Below are 14,082 nucleotides of genomic sequence, written 5' to 3'. Positions count from 1 at the left end.
CCAGGTGACAGTGTCTTCAGGGAACTAGAACCTATAGACCTGATGTACTGCTCACTTGTCCTTGCTAGATCCTCCTAGGTTGTGCATAAAAGGGCAGAGTTGACCACACCATCCCTCTAGCTGCCCTCACAACTTGCCACAGTCACAGTCAATTCTCTAGTTAGAAAGTATTTTCGGGGCGCCTGGGTGGCTCAGTCGGTTGAGCGTCCGACTTCAGCTCAGGTCATGATCTCACAGTCTGTGAGTTCGAGCCCCACGTTGGGCTCTGTGCTGCCAGCTCAGAGCCTGGAGCCTGCTTTGGATTCTGTGTCTCCCTCTCTCTCTGCTCCTACCCTGCTTGCGATCTGTCTGTCTCTGTCTCAAAAATAAAAACATTAAAAAAAAAGTATTTTCAACAATCCTTATCTTATTGTTAGAATTCACTGATAACCCCGCGTTTTCAATCCCTAATGCTAATTCCTGAGATGAAGATTTCAAATTAAGGTGTTCCAAATGATAGCCACTCCTAGGATAGAAATTACACCTATCTGGACATAAATTCCACAGACTAAAATAAACTGTAGTTAAATACTTTATCATGCAGAAATTTAACAACACATGAGCTATTAAGTCTAGGATATCCTGTATCCCAATACAAAGTCAATAATAGGCAGGCATGTAAGGCATTGGCAGTAGAAAGAGATATAAATCTTATTGTATTAACTAAGCCAATAGAAGATAATAAAGTAAAATTACAGAAATACAAGTATAAGCACTTATGCCTCTGAAATCTCTTTTTTTTACATACTTGACCTAAGCAGAGCTATCTCATAAAGTAGTTCCATCTTAACAGTTCAGATATCTTTGAGTGCCCATTAACAAAGGACAGAAATCCAGCAACAAATTAAATATATAAAGTCCCCACCCTTGTGGGCCTTGTATTCTAGTGGGAAAACCAGTGGGAAAAAAATAGTATGGTATAGTATAATATACTAATGTGATAAACATATTCTAATATGTTACAGTGATAAATGGGTAAGGATTCTGTTTTAGAAAGAGTAATAATTCCAAGGGTTTGTGAATGACAAACTGTCTTCATCTTTTGGCTCCTGCAATGCCTCTGATGTGCCCTTCTATTGAATATTAAATAGTTAACTAACTAGTTAGTTAATTAATACTCCTTGAGTACTTGGAGACATTATACTACTGTCTTCTAACATCTTTTTGTTGTTGCTGATGAAAGTTTTATCAGAGTAATTAGGAAATATTTGTCTTTTTTTCATATGATATGTCTTTACTTGGATATTTTCAAGTTTTCAATATTTTCAGTTTATCCAGGTGGGAAATTTTTTTAACTACATGAAATTTGAAATGAACTGCTTATTTCTCCTTTAATTTTAAACAATTCTTCAGTTTGAACAAATATTGATTCTATGTCATTTCTTCTCTTCTTTAAGAATTCCAATTATATAAATATTGAAACTTTCCAATTTCTGTTTTCTCTGCTGCCTAATATTTGCATTTTAAATATGTATATGCACGTGTGTGTGTGTGTGTGTGTGTGCATGTGTGTGTTTGATCTTTTCTCTTACTGGACCCTTAGCTAACTCTTAAATATGATTTCTTTATTTATTCTATCATTGGTTTTATCCAGCTTGAAGTTTATCAATCTATTAAGTTTATTTAAATGAATATATTTCCCATTCTAGTATTTATTGGTCATTTTTATATTCGCCTATCTTATGTGTCACTACTTTATTTTGCCTTATATGTTACTGATATTTTGTTTTTTTGTTTTTTTTTTTCAATGTTTATTTATTTTTGGGACAGAGAGAGACAGAGCATGAACGGGGGAGGGGCAGAGAGAGAGGGAGACACAGAATTGGAAATAGGCTCCAGGCTCCGAGCCATCAGCCCGGAGCCTGACGCGGGGCTCGAACTCACGGACCGCGAGATCGTGACCTGGCTGAAGTCGGACGCTTAACCGACTGCGCCACCCAGGCGCCCCGTTACTGATATTTTGTATGAATGTAAGATTCATGTTGAGAAAAGATCTCTCTCTCTCTCTGTCTTGCAATCTCTCTCTCTCTCCCTCTCCACAACATTTCTCCCTCTGTCTCTGTACTCCCCATGGCCCTGGTTCAGAACTAAATCTATTTTTGAGGGCTGAGGACTCTTGTACCTGGTGTTATTGAGCATATAGAGATCAAGCCCCTAAGCCAGAGAACAGCATTACTTCATTACTTAAACATATGTTATTTTGTTATTTCCTTTCGCTTTCTGGTCACAGACTGTGTCACCTTAGGACTGAGAGTCCTGGTCCAGCGACTGATTCTAAGCATTGAGAGTTGATTAAATGGAGCTCTTATCCTCATTTTCCCAAGAAGGCTAAACTCTCAGTGCTCACATGTTGTGCGATCCCAGTACCTCACAGCATCAGCTAGGCACAATGTTTTCCAAGTAAGATTTTTTTTTATTTGTTACACAAAGTTGTTTGCATTGATTTTATCGTATACATATGTCTCTTGAATGTCCTCTTTTAAATTTCTATCATTGTCATTATGCATTTGGAGCAGGAAGAGATCCACAATATGGAATCTTGTTGCCGTCTTGGCTTGAATGCGATAGCACCTTCTCAACAGTTTACCTGTGGCTCAGGGCATTTTCATTGTTGTTTCCCTTTTTGTTGTTATGCTTTCCAGACTTTTTTTTTCAATAGTTGTGTACCTCTTTTGACACAAGAAAAGAAAGGATGAATTTAGGATCTGAAAAGGAAAGGTACTTTGCAAATGTTTAATTTATACACATTCTGGTGAATTTTCTAACAAATATCCCTTAGACTGTTTCAATCTAGAAACAAGAGAGAAAATTGTCAAGTAGGTTAGGACATCAAACTAGCAGAGAAGAAAAAAGGATATTAAAATAAGGAAGCCAACTACATTTTCTTTCTTCATTAAGTTAAAATATTTCCATATAATTAGCAATCGCCACTTCTGAGCGCAGTACAAGTTAACAGTCATTTTCCAAGCAGCAAAGGTAATTTTAGATACAGCTTGATGGGTTGTTTGCAAATCCACAAGCTTAGCATTGAGTTTTGAAATCCTCCACTTCTTTGACACTAACGTGTCAGCCTGGCCTGAATTGTTCACCAAAACCATAACCAGGGATATTTGCATAAAAGAACCACGTGAAGAAAACAAGCATTAACAAGAAAGAGAAATGGAATTTTCCTCACAAGCTTTAAAAAAATTCTTCAGAAGATGCTAATCAAATGTCGTGAAGATAGCTCCCTCCATGAACCAGTGTATCAGATTTCATTATCTGTAAAGTTTATTTCATCTCAAGTAGGTTTCCATCTTTAATTAAAAAAAATAAAATGTAACCATTTGTGTTTGAATAACCACTGCATACTTCAACAGCTTATGCCATTTTTCTGAGTATTTTCAAATACCTAAAATCTTGAAGAGAATCAAAAAGAAGTGACTATTTGTAACATAATTCATTAATCACAAAGTAAAGAGATATTGTCATTGAAACCAGTGAACTAATTTCTCCATATCAATCATCTACTGGTATTCTGAAAATATGTTATTCACTGAATCTTTAAACCTAAAGCTATAGTCCACTAATGACATCCATGTTGAGAGTACAGTGATCAGTTCTCAATCCTCAACTTACTGGTCTTGTCTAAGCAAAAATACACCAGGAAACATTGGACAAGCAAGGAAGACTTTATTCAAGAATATTCAGGGGAGAAAAAAAGAATATTGCAATAGAAGAGAGAGGCCAAAACCAAAGCCTCAACTCTACTGAAACAAAAGGTGGGAGTAGTTTTAATCACTGGGGTGAGCTAGTGGAAAAATAGTGGGGAAAATTAGGCATGAGGTTGATCAAAGGGATGTGTTGAGCACGCTGAGTTATTCCTGAAATTACAAATGTTTTCTCTTTCTGATTAGACCATCTGTACTTGCTTTTCAGCACCAAATGGAAGTCATGCTCCTATCTTCCCAAAGCAACTGGGAGATAGGAGCACCATCATCCTTAATGATGATGCTCCAAAGGGATGGCTCCCAGGTCCTTGAGGAAGACATTCCTGGCTTGTGATGGTGGCTAGAAGTTTTTCAAAAGATACACATCTCAAAGAGACAGAGAAAGAACTTACAATTACAAGTTTTCTAAAGTAAATGCTTTAAGGAAAGGGAATTCAAAGGCTTACAGTCAGGAAAAATCCTGTCTGAACTTCAGCCAAGCTGAGAGCAACTTTAAGACTCTTGGTCAGCAGGATTTGACACAGCTGATCTTTCCCTCCTCCAGTTCTGACTTGGAGGGACACCCCCATGGCCAGTTTTCCCTCCACCTCATTGAAGGCTGCTTCTGTGTCACTCCTGCTGGACTGGGACCTCTCTTCATGTATTAGTTTGCTACGGCCGCCATAACAAAGTACCACAGACTGGCTGGCTTACACAACAGAATTTACTTCTCACAGTTACAGATATGGGAAATGCAAGGTCAAGGTGTCACCAGTTTTTCTTCTGAGACCTCCCCTGGTTTATAGATCGCCGTCTCCTCACTGTGTCCTTATATGGCCTTTTCTTCTTGTGAGCATCCTGGTGTCTTTTCCTCTTATCAGGACACCGGGCCTATTGGATTGGGGTCCCACTTTATGACCTCATTTAACCTCTATTACTTCCTTAAAGGCCCCATCTCCAAATACAGTCACTTTGGGGCTTACGTCTTCCACATCGTGAATTTGGTGGGTGGATGCAATTCCATCCATAACACTTCACGAGCTTAAAAAGGTGGGGTATCATATTCTCAGTCCTCTGGCCCTTCTCTATTACCATTTACTCTTTCTATTACTGCAGGAAGTCCTCTGGATAGAAGTGAATTTTTTAAATTGATGGCACCCAAATTTGTAACCTTAGCCTTGAGCTTTCCCTCAAATTCAGAAGTCCTCGAGCCAAATTCCTATGTGACACCTCCATTTAATATTTAATAAGTACCTGAGACATAATATGTAATATGAATTATTCATTTTCTTTTCAGGTGCACCTTCCCGGTTTTGTCCCATCTCAGGAGACAGTAACTCCAGTGTTCAATTGCTCGAGCTAAAGAATCTTCTAGGTCATTTTTCACTTTTCTCATTCCTTCATATCCCAAAACCAGTTTGCTTGCCAATCCTCTTAGTTCTACTTTCAAAATATATCTTCAATCCCACTTGAATCCAAGGAGAAAAGGATTTGTCTCTAGTTCTGTGTTTATTTATTGTGTGAACTCGGGTAACTGCATTAAACTTTATGCCTCAATTCCCGTTGACCTAAAATGGATTTTAGAATATGTACCTCATAGGATTGTGGTAATACACACAGTGCCTGGCATATAATAACTGCTTGATAAATGGCATGCATAATCATTGTGTACTTCAAGAAGTTTCTCTAATTTGGGACATGATGTAAAGTTCACCAACAGTGTGATCACTTCTTCTGTTTTGTTTTTTCCTCCCTATTTCCCATGGGAAACTTTGGTCAGCAACCATGTATACTCAAAACCTGAAATGGCTGAGCATAAGTTGAGTTTATTGTGGAACACTCTAAAAATTCCTGCTCTCAATATGGCCTTCCTAAAGCTGACAATTCACTCTTTTTAACTGAGAAAAGGCAACAGCCAGATTTAAATGTATATGTAGAAGTAGACTTGAATCACGACCACAACTGTACAGTTTATCTTCTGCCAAACTAAACATTCAGGGAATATCATCTTCACTGCATCTCACAGTTGCTCTACTGTCGTCTCTGGAACCTCCCTGCATAGAGACCACATAGGCTATTGACACAAATGCAGGTTGTAAAGGGAGGCAGACCATCCACATCAGCCATCCCTCAAGAAGTATCGTGCTCAATTACCATTTTTCTCTCTTTTTCCCCACCCCTGCCAAACTTTTCAGGGCTCTGAACTCATGACCACGTTTGCATGTGTGGATTTGTAGTTTATAAGTGCTTATTGTAAAAGGAAAGGTGTGTGACATTAAAAGCAGAAACTCAAAGACCTCTATTTCTAATTATAGGATTGTGCAGATAGAAATGTTAAAAAATGGAACTCTTCTTAGAAAATACTTAATAAAACTATAAAGACTGATGAAATGTCAGGTACCACTTCCTTTAACGGGGTCATCCCACACCACTGAGTTTCATGACATCACCCTGTCTGGGACAGGTTACTTCTACGTTCTTTAGTGTCACTCTGTCGACTGGGTGCCCTTGTGGCTCACTCACGCATTAAAGGAAGTGCGACATATTACTAAGTACAAAACTGAGATGAAGTGAATGCGTCATGAATTCTCAAACTCTCATCTTCTGAGTATGAGTTGGGTGCACTACTAATAATGTGAACTCGTGAACATAGAGCAGCCATTTGTGCCTACAAAGGTGACATTTTTTAAGGTCCCCTCATTAGACTTGGTGGTTTTTCTCCTCTTAGTTTTTTCTCAGAGACTTGAAACAGGAAATCAATGACCTTTTTCCTGGGAAAAGTAGAAGTCATCAAGGCCTTATCAGTGGCGGCTTCTTGAACATAGAAGAATCTCAGGGTCTCTTCTCACTTGGATATCTTATAGCAGAATGTCACCATACTCTTCGCTCCTTACCTAAACTTTCCAAGCCAAGCTTAAGTCTCTCATCCTCCTTGATGCTTCCTGCATCATTCTGGCCCCTAGGATCTGAAAGCCTGTAATATCTTGCTGCACTTCATTCTATTTTTATATCCTGTTTTGTTGTGTAGGTTAATTTTTCACATGTGAGTGCCTTACCACCCATATCTGCTAGGAGTTTAAGGTAGCAAATGACAGAAACTCAACAGCAATTACTTACATTTGATAAATAATGATAACTGGAAGAAAGCAGGAGAAACTATTTTCTGGAGAACAATGTTCAGGTAGGTTACAATGCTAACTATGAATTATCCAAAACACTAATCCTGTAGAGTAGGTACTATGATTATTACCATTTTACAGATGAGGAATCCACATCTTAGTAAAGTAGAATGAGTTAATTCAGGCTCCCAGCCTAGGAAACAGCAGGGTCTGCATGAAACCCAGGTTTCTCTGACCCTTCAGCATCATGATCATACTGCCAAACCAGGTGGTGTGGCTCAGGGACTGGGAGTTCATGCTTGCACATCAAATGGCCAAGAATGTGTTTATCATCTCTACCAATTTACATGCTGTGTCATTTTTGGATTGCCCACAACACTGCACAGAGGAACCACAGAAAAGTTTTATCTAATAGCAGAATGGATTTGTGTATTGTGATTTGCTATGCTGATACATCCTTAGAAATTGAATTATTAGCTTCTAAAGTCCTAGGTAAGAGTGAACATAAAAGAGTTAGATGTCTACCTCTAAAGGTGATATGTAAAATGGAATCTTAATCAGGACAGCTAGAAATGTTCTAATCAGTCTGATCATCCTTTCGGATTGAATATGCCATTATGATCTGTTTATGACTTTTTATCTCAAAATATCTTCTCCAATGACATATTTTCATCAGGTTTCTTTTTTTTTTTTCATTAAGCAAAAAAGAAAGAATATATTTGTTTACTAACGAAGTGGAAGGTGATTCTGGCATGTTGAGAATTTGGCCTGGAAGCAGATGGTCTGGGGAAAAATAATTTCGAACTAGTGTTAAAGTTTTTACTTCTCTTTACATGAGTCAGAAGTGGCTATAAAAAATGGGATGATGTGTGTTTTAGAATTAACACAACTGGGCTCATATTCTCTCATATCTATTTCTTTCCCACACAAACTTTACATAAAGGCCATCAGATTGCAGCCTTCCATCTTCTCTACTCTGCCAAAATGTAATCTTGTACGTATCTAGATACAGCCTTGTAGTAACTTTGCTTCAGTATCCAAATTCCTGAGGAGTGGGTGATTACTGCTCTCAGTGTATCCCGGGCCAGATTACTGACAAGACAGACAGGACACATACATAAGCCATTCTTCCTTTTTTGTTTAACTGCTCTTCTCAAAGAACAAGAAACTAGTAACAGCAGGAAAACAAAATTATCAAACTACTATTATTACCAAATGTGGGTTTGCTTTTTGTTTGTTGCTAGCAATATGTATCAACGGAATTGATGTTTCCTCTGAAATTAACAACATTTTGGCACAATGTAAAGGATAACTGTTCTCTTCTTCACAATCTTCAATGTATAAGTAGGTGCAATTTCATGTACCATAAAAGGAATTAAGATAAGATGCTTACACATAATATGCTCATCCTAAGAGTTCATTCTTTTTTTAGAAATGTTTATTTATTTTTGAGAAAGAGAGAGAGTGTGTGTGTGTGTATGAGTAGGAGAGGAGCAGAGAGAGAGAGGGAGACAGAGGATTCAAAGCAGGCACTGGGCTTTCGGTGCAAAGTCGGGGCTCAAACTCATGAACCGTGAGATCATGACCTGAGCCGAAGTCCAACGCTTAGCAACTGAACCACCCAGGCTCCCCTAAGAATCTATCGTTAATACAAATGGAGCCAGCATGATTTGGCTGGTGTCTTTGTTTTGCCATTTCAAAAAGGGGATATTTTTACTTGCTTCTGTCCTTCATAGTTGGCTAAAATGCTTTCACTTCGCTTGAGATAGCATATTCTAGCAATATTTTTTTTCAAAAGACATGATACATTAAACAAGAATTAGTTGTAATAGACTGTCTTACAAGAGGGCTGACTTCTCCCAAAATGTAATCTAGAGTGGCACTGTCCAATAGAAATTACAGCGATGATGAAAATGTCTTATATCTACGCTGTCCAATATGGTAACCATTAGCCATGTATAACAATTGAGTACTTGAAATCGTCTAGTGTAACTAACGAGTAGAATTTTAAATTTTATTTAATTTTACTTAATTGATATTTAAGTAGCCTTACGCAGCTAGTAGCTATTGTACTTAAAACAGTTTTGGAGGAAGTCATCTTCTGTATTTCACTAAGTCCTTATTCAAAGCATAGCTTCTGTATTGCATGAGTTGTCTGCATTTCTATCTCTACCACTTTAATCCATCTCCCACCTAATCACTCAAATATTCTTCCCTGACTGAGCATTCAACAGATGTTAATTGAGAGACTTTTATGTAACAGGTCCTGTGACATATAACAGGCATAGATCTATCATCAAAGGCAACATCGTCCCCACACTCATTCAACTAAAAATTCATTGAATAAGGAATACACAAAGTACTATGACTCACCTCTCCAAAATTTCACATCAAAGCTTCTCAAGTTCATTCATTTTCCTTTATATATTTGTTACCTTCCCACTCAGCACAATAAATTTACTTTCTTTTCTGTTTTCCCAAAAGTTTTCAGCATGAGAGTGGGATTTTAAAGGTACAAGTAAGGAGTAGGATTTTGCAAAAAATTTGGCCGATGAGTATTTCCCTTAATTTAATGGCTTCATGGTAAGTAAGTCAATGGCCCTAGTTTCTTAAGAAGACAGTAACAATGAGATAAATGCTATGGTAGTCACTAGTTCTGCAAACTTTTCATCTCTCCCTGTGGTAGGGCCCCTCTCTAAGGAATGGAAAACAAAATAAAACAACAACAACAACAAAATCTCAAGGCAACCTGGCTATACCCCTAGGTGACATCCCTCCCGACCTTGTAACATGAGACCACTTAGTCAGATTGCACGTTTGCGTGATATCATATATGGGAGACAAAGAAATAGAAAATGTATAAAAAACTACACCACGTGGCACTCGGGGTTCAGTTCTTCCAGTATGTGCCGCCACGAATAAAGTTGCTTCCTGGAAAGAAAAGCCTCTGTGTCACCACTCTCTGTGCGACAATCCTGAGGCATTCCTACCAGGCACACGGGAGCATTTCAATTCCTGGTTCCAGTCTGGTGGGGCGGAGCCATGTGACTAATTTCGATCAGGAAGTTTTTAGAAAAAAAAAAGTCTGTAACTTTAAGCCAAGGATTCTGTTACCACTGTTACAAAGCCAAGGATTTTGTTACCACTGTTTGTTACCTTCAGGCCTCTTTCCCTATGTTGCAGAATGTAGCAAAGGTACAGAGAGAGTCCTCCCCCGTGGTCCCAGAGTGACGGCGTGGGTGGGGCAGAGCAGAGCCACCTGCTGACCCACAACGCACACAATAGAGCTGGCGAGAAATAAAGCAGGATTCTTTCATGCCACTGAGATTTGGGCATTGTATATTACCACAGCACAGCTCAGGGCAGCCATACGAATGCCGTTGTTGTGACTGATACAAAATGCTGGTTTTGTTGACTACACGAGCTTTTCTGTCAGAGCAGAAATAGGAGACATGCGTATTCTCTCATGTGCAAAAGTGCACTTACAAAATGGGTTTGTAAGGATCTAATACCTGTCCTTTCTCTCTGCCTTGTCTGTACTAACACCCAGGGCGCATTCCCACTTACCCAAATTCCTTTTCCCATATCATCTAACCTAAGACTTTATCTCTTCCTTTGTCAAACACGTTTCATATGGAAACACATTGCAGCCTATATTTAGTAGAGACGTGGTACCGTCCAGCGCAAACTAAATTAGCTTTGAAAATAATCTGTCAAATCTAATAAACATTGCAAAAGCCCTGCAGTAAGACAACGGTGCTTGATCCTTGCATAATTTTAAATTGGCCTAGTAATCCGCAGTCATCTGAAAAGAAAACCAAACAAATAATAAAATCTACTGGATTCTTCTAAAACTATATAGAGAATCATTTATTTAAATATTTTTTTAATTTTTCCTACATCTCAGGTACAATCAATAATATTGTGGGGGTGCCTGCATGGCTCAGTCGGTTGAGCGTCCAACTCGTGATTCCGTCTCAGGTCATGATCTCACAGTTGTGAGATCAAGTCCCACCTCAGGCTCCATGTGGAGCATGGAGCCTATGTAGGATTCTGTCTTTCTGTCCCTCTGCCCCCTCCCCCGCTTGCATGCTTTCTTTCTCCCTCTCTTTCTCAAAATAAAATAAAATAGAATATTGTGGCAAGTAAACAATATGTAATCTTAGTTGGTGTGAATCTTAACAAGAAACAATAGAAATGCCTAAGTTATTTAGTTAACATATTTGAACAACGATTATACAAATATTTCTAGTTGCATAAGTTCGGAAGGATATTTTTACACACTTACATAAATTATATAAATATATGTATGTAACACTCTATAAAATGTATACATTATACAAGTAAATATATTGGTATTTATCCATCAAATTTATGTTGCATAGAATATGCACCATTGTCATCAGCAGCAAGAAATTAAAAGGAATGATTCTTTTTAGAAATCCCTTAGGGTCATGCAAATAGCTAATGCTAAAATAAGAGCCCATTTTTATGTTCTGCGTTTAAATTCCTTTCCCTTTGTGTAGAGGAAGCCATGGGTCTCTGATCACATTTTTTGGAAGAAAAATATCCTACCTTGTGTGCAAGTGTTTTCTTAGAAGCCGGTGGAGGATTGATCACCTAGGTCAGACAGTAGATGTCACTGACTCTTGTAGACAGTAGGGTCTGGGCTGGGGCAAAACCATGAAAAACATAAAACCCGGCTTTGATGTGTGTGCACTGCTTGTTTTTGCTCTCTGCCTCTGTGAAGCGTTCCTTTGTCCTCTCCCCGCTTCTACTTTCCAACCACGTCCCGGGCTCACTTTTCTTGTGGTCCGTTTTCTGTGGGTCCCCGAATAGATTGATCATTCACCACATTGCAGGAGTGGACATTATATATATATATATATATATATATATATATATATATATGCATATATATCACACACACACATATATACATATATATGTATATATATATATAGATACACACACACATATATATACATATATTTTTTAATACAGAATTACAGAGCTCTGTAATTCAAATACTCCACAAGCAAAATCTTATGTAAGAGCAGTCAGATTTTGAATAAAACCTTCAAGACTAAGAACGACAATGACGATGATGATGGTGATGATGATGGTGATAACTCTACAACATGGTACTTTTACTACTTTGCTAACCATAGAGAAAGATATTTTGACATTGTTAAATATATTTAAACACCACCGAAGAGGTTTTGTGATCTTTCAAATAACATCAAATAATAGATGCTCACCTAGCCCTCTGTGAGGCTGACTGCCATACACAAATGTTACCTGAGTGACGGTATTTATACTAGTATTAGTGATATTTTTTTCCGGAGACAAGGAGAGTCCGCATCCCCTACTCAACCACAATCTCACGTTCCATGGAAAGGTGGTTCTTAAATGTGTGATCACAGATTTCACCCGGAATCTTGTTAAACATGCAGAGTCAACACCCCAACTTCCAGAGAATCTGGGTCAGAGGTCTGGTGTGTACAGGAATTTGCACCTTTAATTCCTCCCCAAGAGTCTGACTCCCAATGTCACCACCACACACGAAGTCTGAAAAGCGCTACCTGTGATAGTGGTGATCCCTTTCGTTGGAGAAAGAAATGGAGCTGGGTGAGGACTTATGGGAAGTCCTATTTCTCTGTTATTATTTTGGTATCCTGGAGGATCTATAATGTATGAAATAGGATATGTAGTCTCGATGCAATGGATGAATGAGAAATCGCAGAATTTGGTCTCAAAGAGATCTGAGTGTAAAACCCAGCTCAGCCACATTCTCACTGTGGGAGCTCAGACAAGTTATTCCACCTTCCGAGACAGTTTCCTCGTTTATAAAATAATTTTTTAAGTCAAAACAACACAAAACTATTTCATAGATTTGTTGTAACAGTTAAATAAAATAGAGACAATAACAGTGCCTAGTGCAGAGAAATCATTTTAAAAGTTCATTCAAATACCTGCCCATTTCTCTTGTTACTTTAAGGTTTTCCATTTTAAACCTATAGTATTGGCTTAATTCTGATAAAAATTGCTCTCCACTTAATTCTCTTTTGAAGCAGTTCCGGAAAGATTAAAGATGACAGGTTTCCTGGCTGCATGCAATTTTGACTGTCCAGTCAATTAGTAGCCAGGTTCAATTGTATATAAATGTTGCTCACAGTTATGGGTTGGGTTCTCTAACCCCAGAAGGTGAATATAACTCTTCTTTCAAAATGCAACAAGCGTTTTTTATGTGCTGAGATACCAATGCTCTGTTTTTTTTTCCAATGAGTGGAGCTGTGTCTGCCCTTCATGGGTGAAACGTTTCATAGAGTTATATAGTCTGCTTTCAGGGTGTTGTTGGGAAACAAACTACTTAACTCTCCTCTGGCGTCTGGCCCCTGATGGGTGAAGGAGGCTGGTAATTAGGGGTATATGGGATAGTGGGTGGCCCCGGGAGGGTAACTGGGGAAGGAAAACCAAGCCTTTCAGCTCCAGCTTACTACTTCTAATACATACCAGGTCAGCAGTGATCAAAGGTGTGAGGGACTTCAAACCTTCTTTTCTGGTTCCTGCTAGATGGAGAGTTTATGTCAGAAAAGCATCTCCTGAAATGACATGCCCAACACAGAAGCCATAATTTAATTCACGTGGAAGAACAGCCATCATTTCATTATTATAGGCTGTCACCCACAATCAGGGTGAAGACAATTCTGTAGGACTCCCTCTGCCATCCCAGCGACGCATGCCGCAGAATTACCAGAGTGGCACTTGATAAAGGGACTCAGGTGTGTGTCATCTAGCATGTGGACAGTGAAGTGTGTCTATTTAATGAAGACGTTGCTACCAAATGTTTGTATGTTGTACCTTACACAGTAGATAGTTAACACCCAATGTGAAATAGCCCAGCTGTGTGTCAGCGACTGTCTGTGACTCGAAGATATGTGGGTACAATTTCTTTTTCCTTCTGTGTTTTCCAGTATCAGGCATTATTCCAGGCTTCTGCATCTCATTTTCTAAGGAAAAATGGTAACTTTCTCTTGTTATGTTTTTCCCATAAATTTGGAGATTTTGTATAATTTTGGAACTCCTATGATTATTAACCCTACACATCAATACCCTTGATGACAATGTACCAAATAAAGTTCTTCTCCGGTTGGAAATATTTTAGTGTTCAGCAGTGGTCATTCTTTCGTGGAAAGGACATTGATGATGGCAGGCCTGAATTTGAATTTCTA

This window comes from Lynx canadensis, chromosome A1, assembly GCF_007474595.2.
Source record: "Lynx canadensis isolate LIC74 chromosome A1, mLynCan4.pri.v2, whole genome shotgun sequence".
NCBI classification, from domain to species: Eukaryota; Metazoa; Chordata; class Mammalia; order Carnivora; family Felidae; genus Lynx; species Lynx canadensis.
This window is presented reverse-complemented; position numbering follows the sequence as displayed.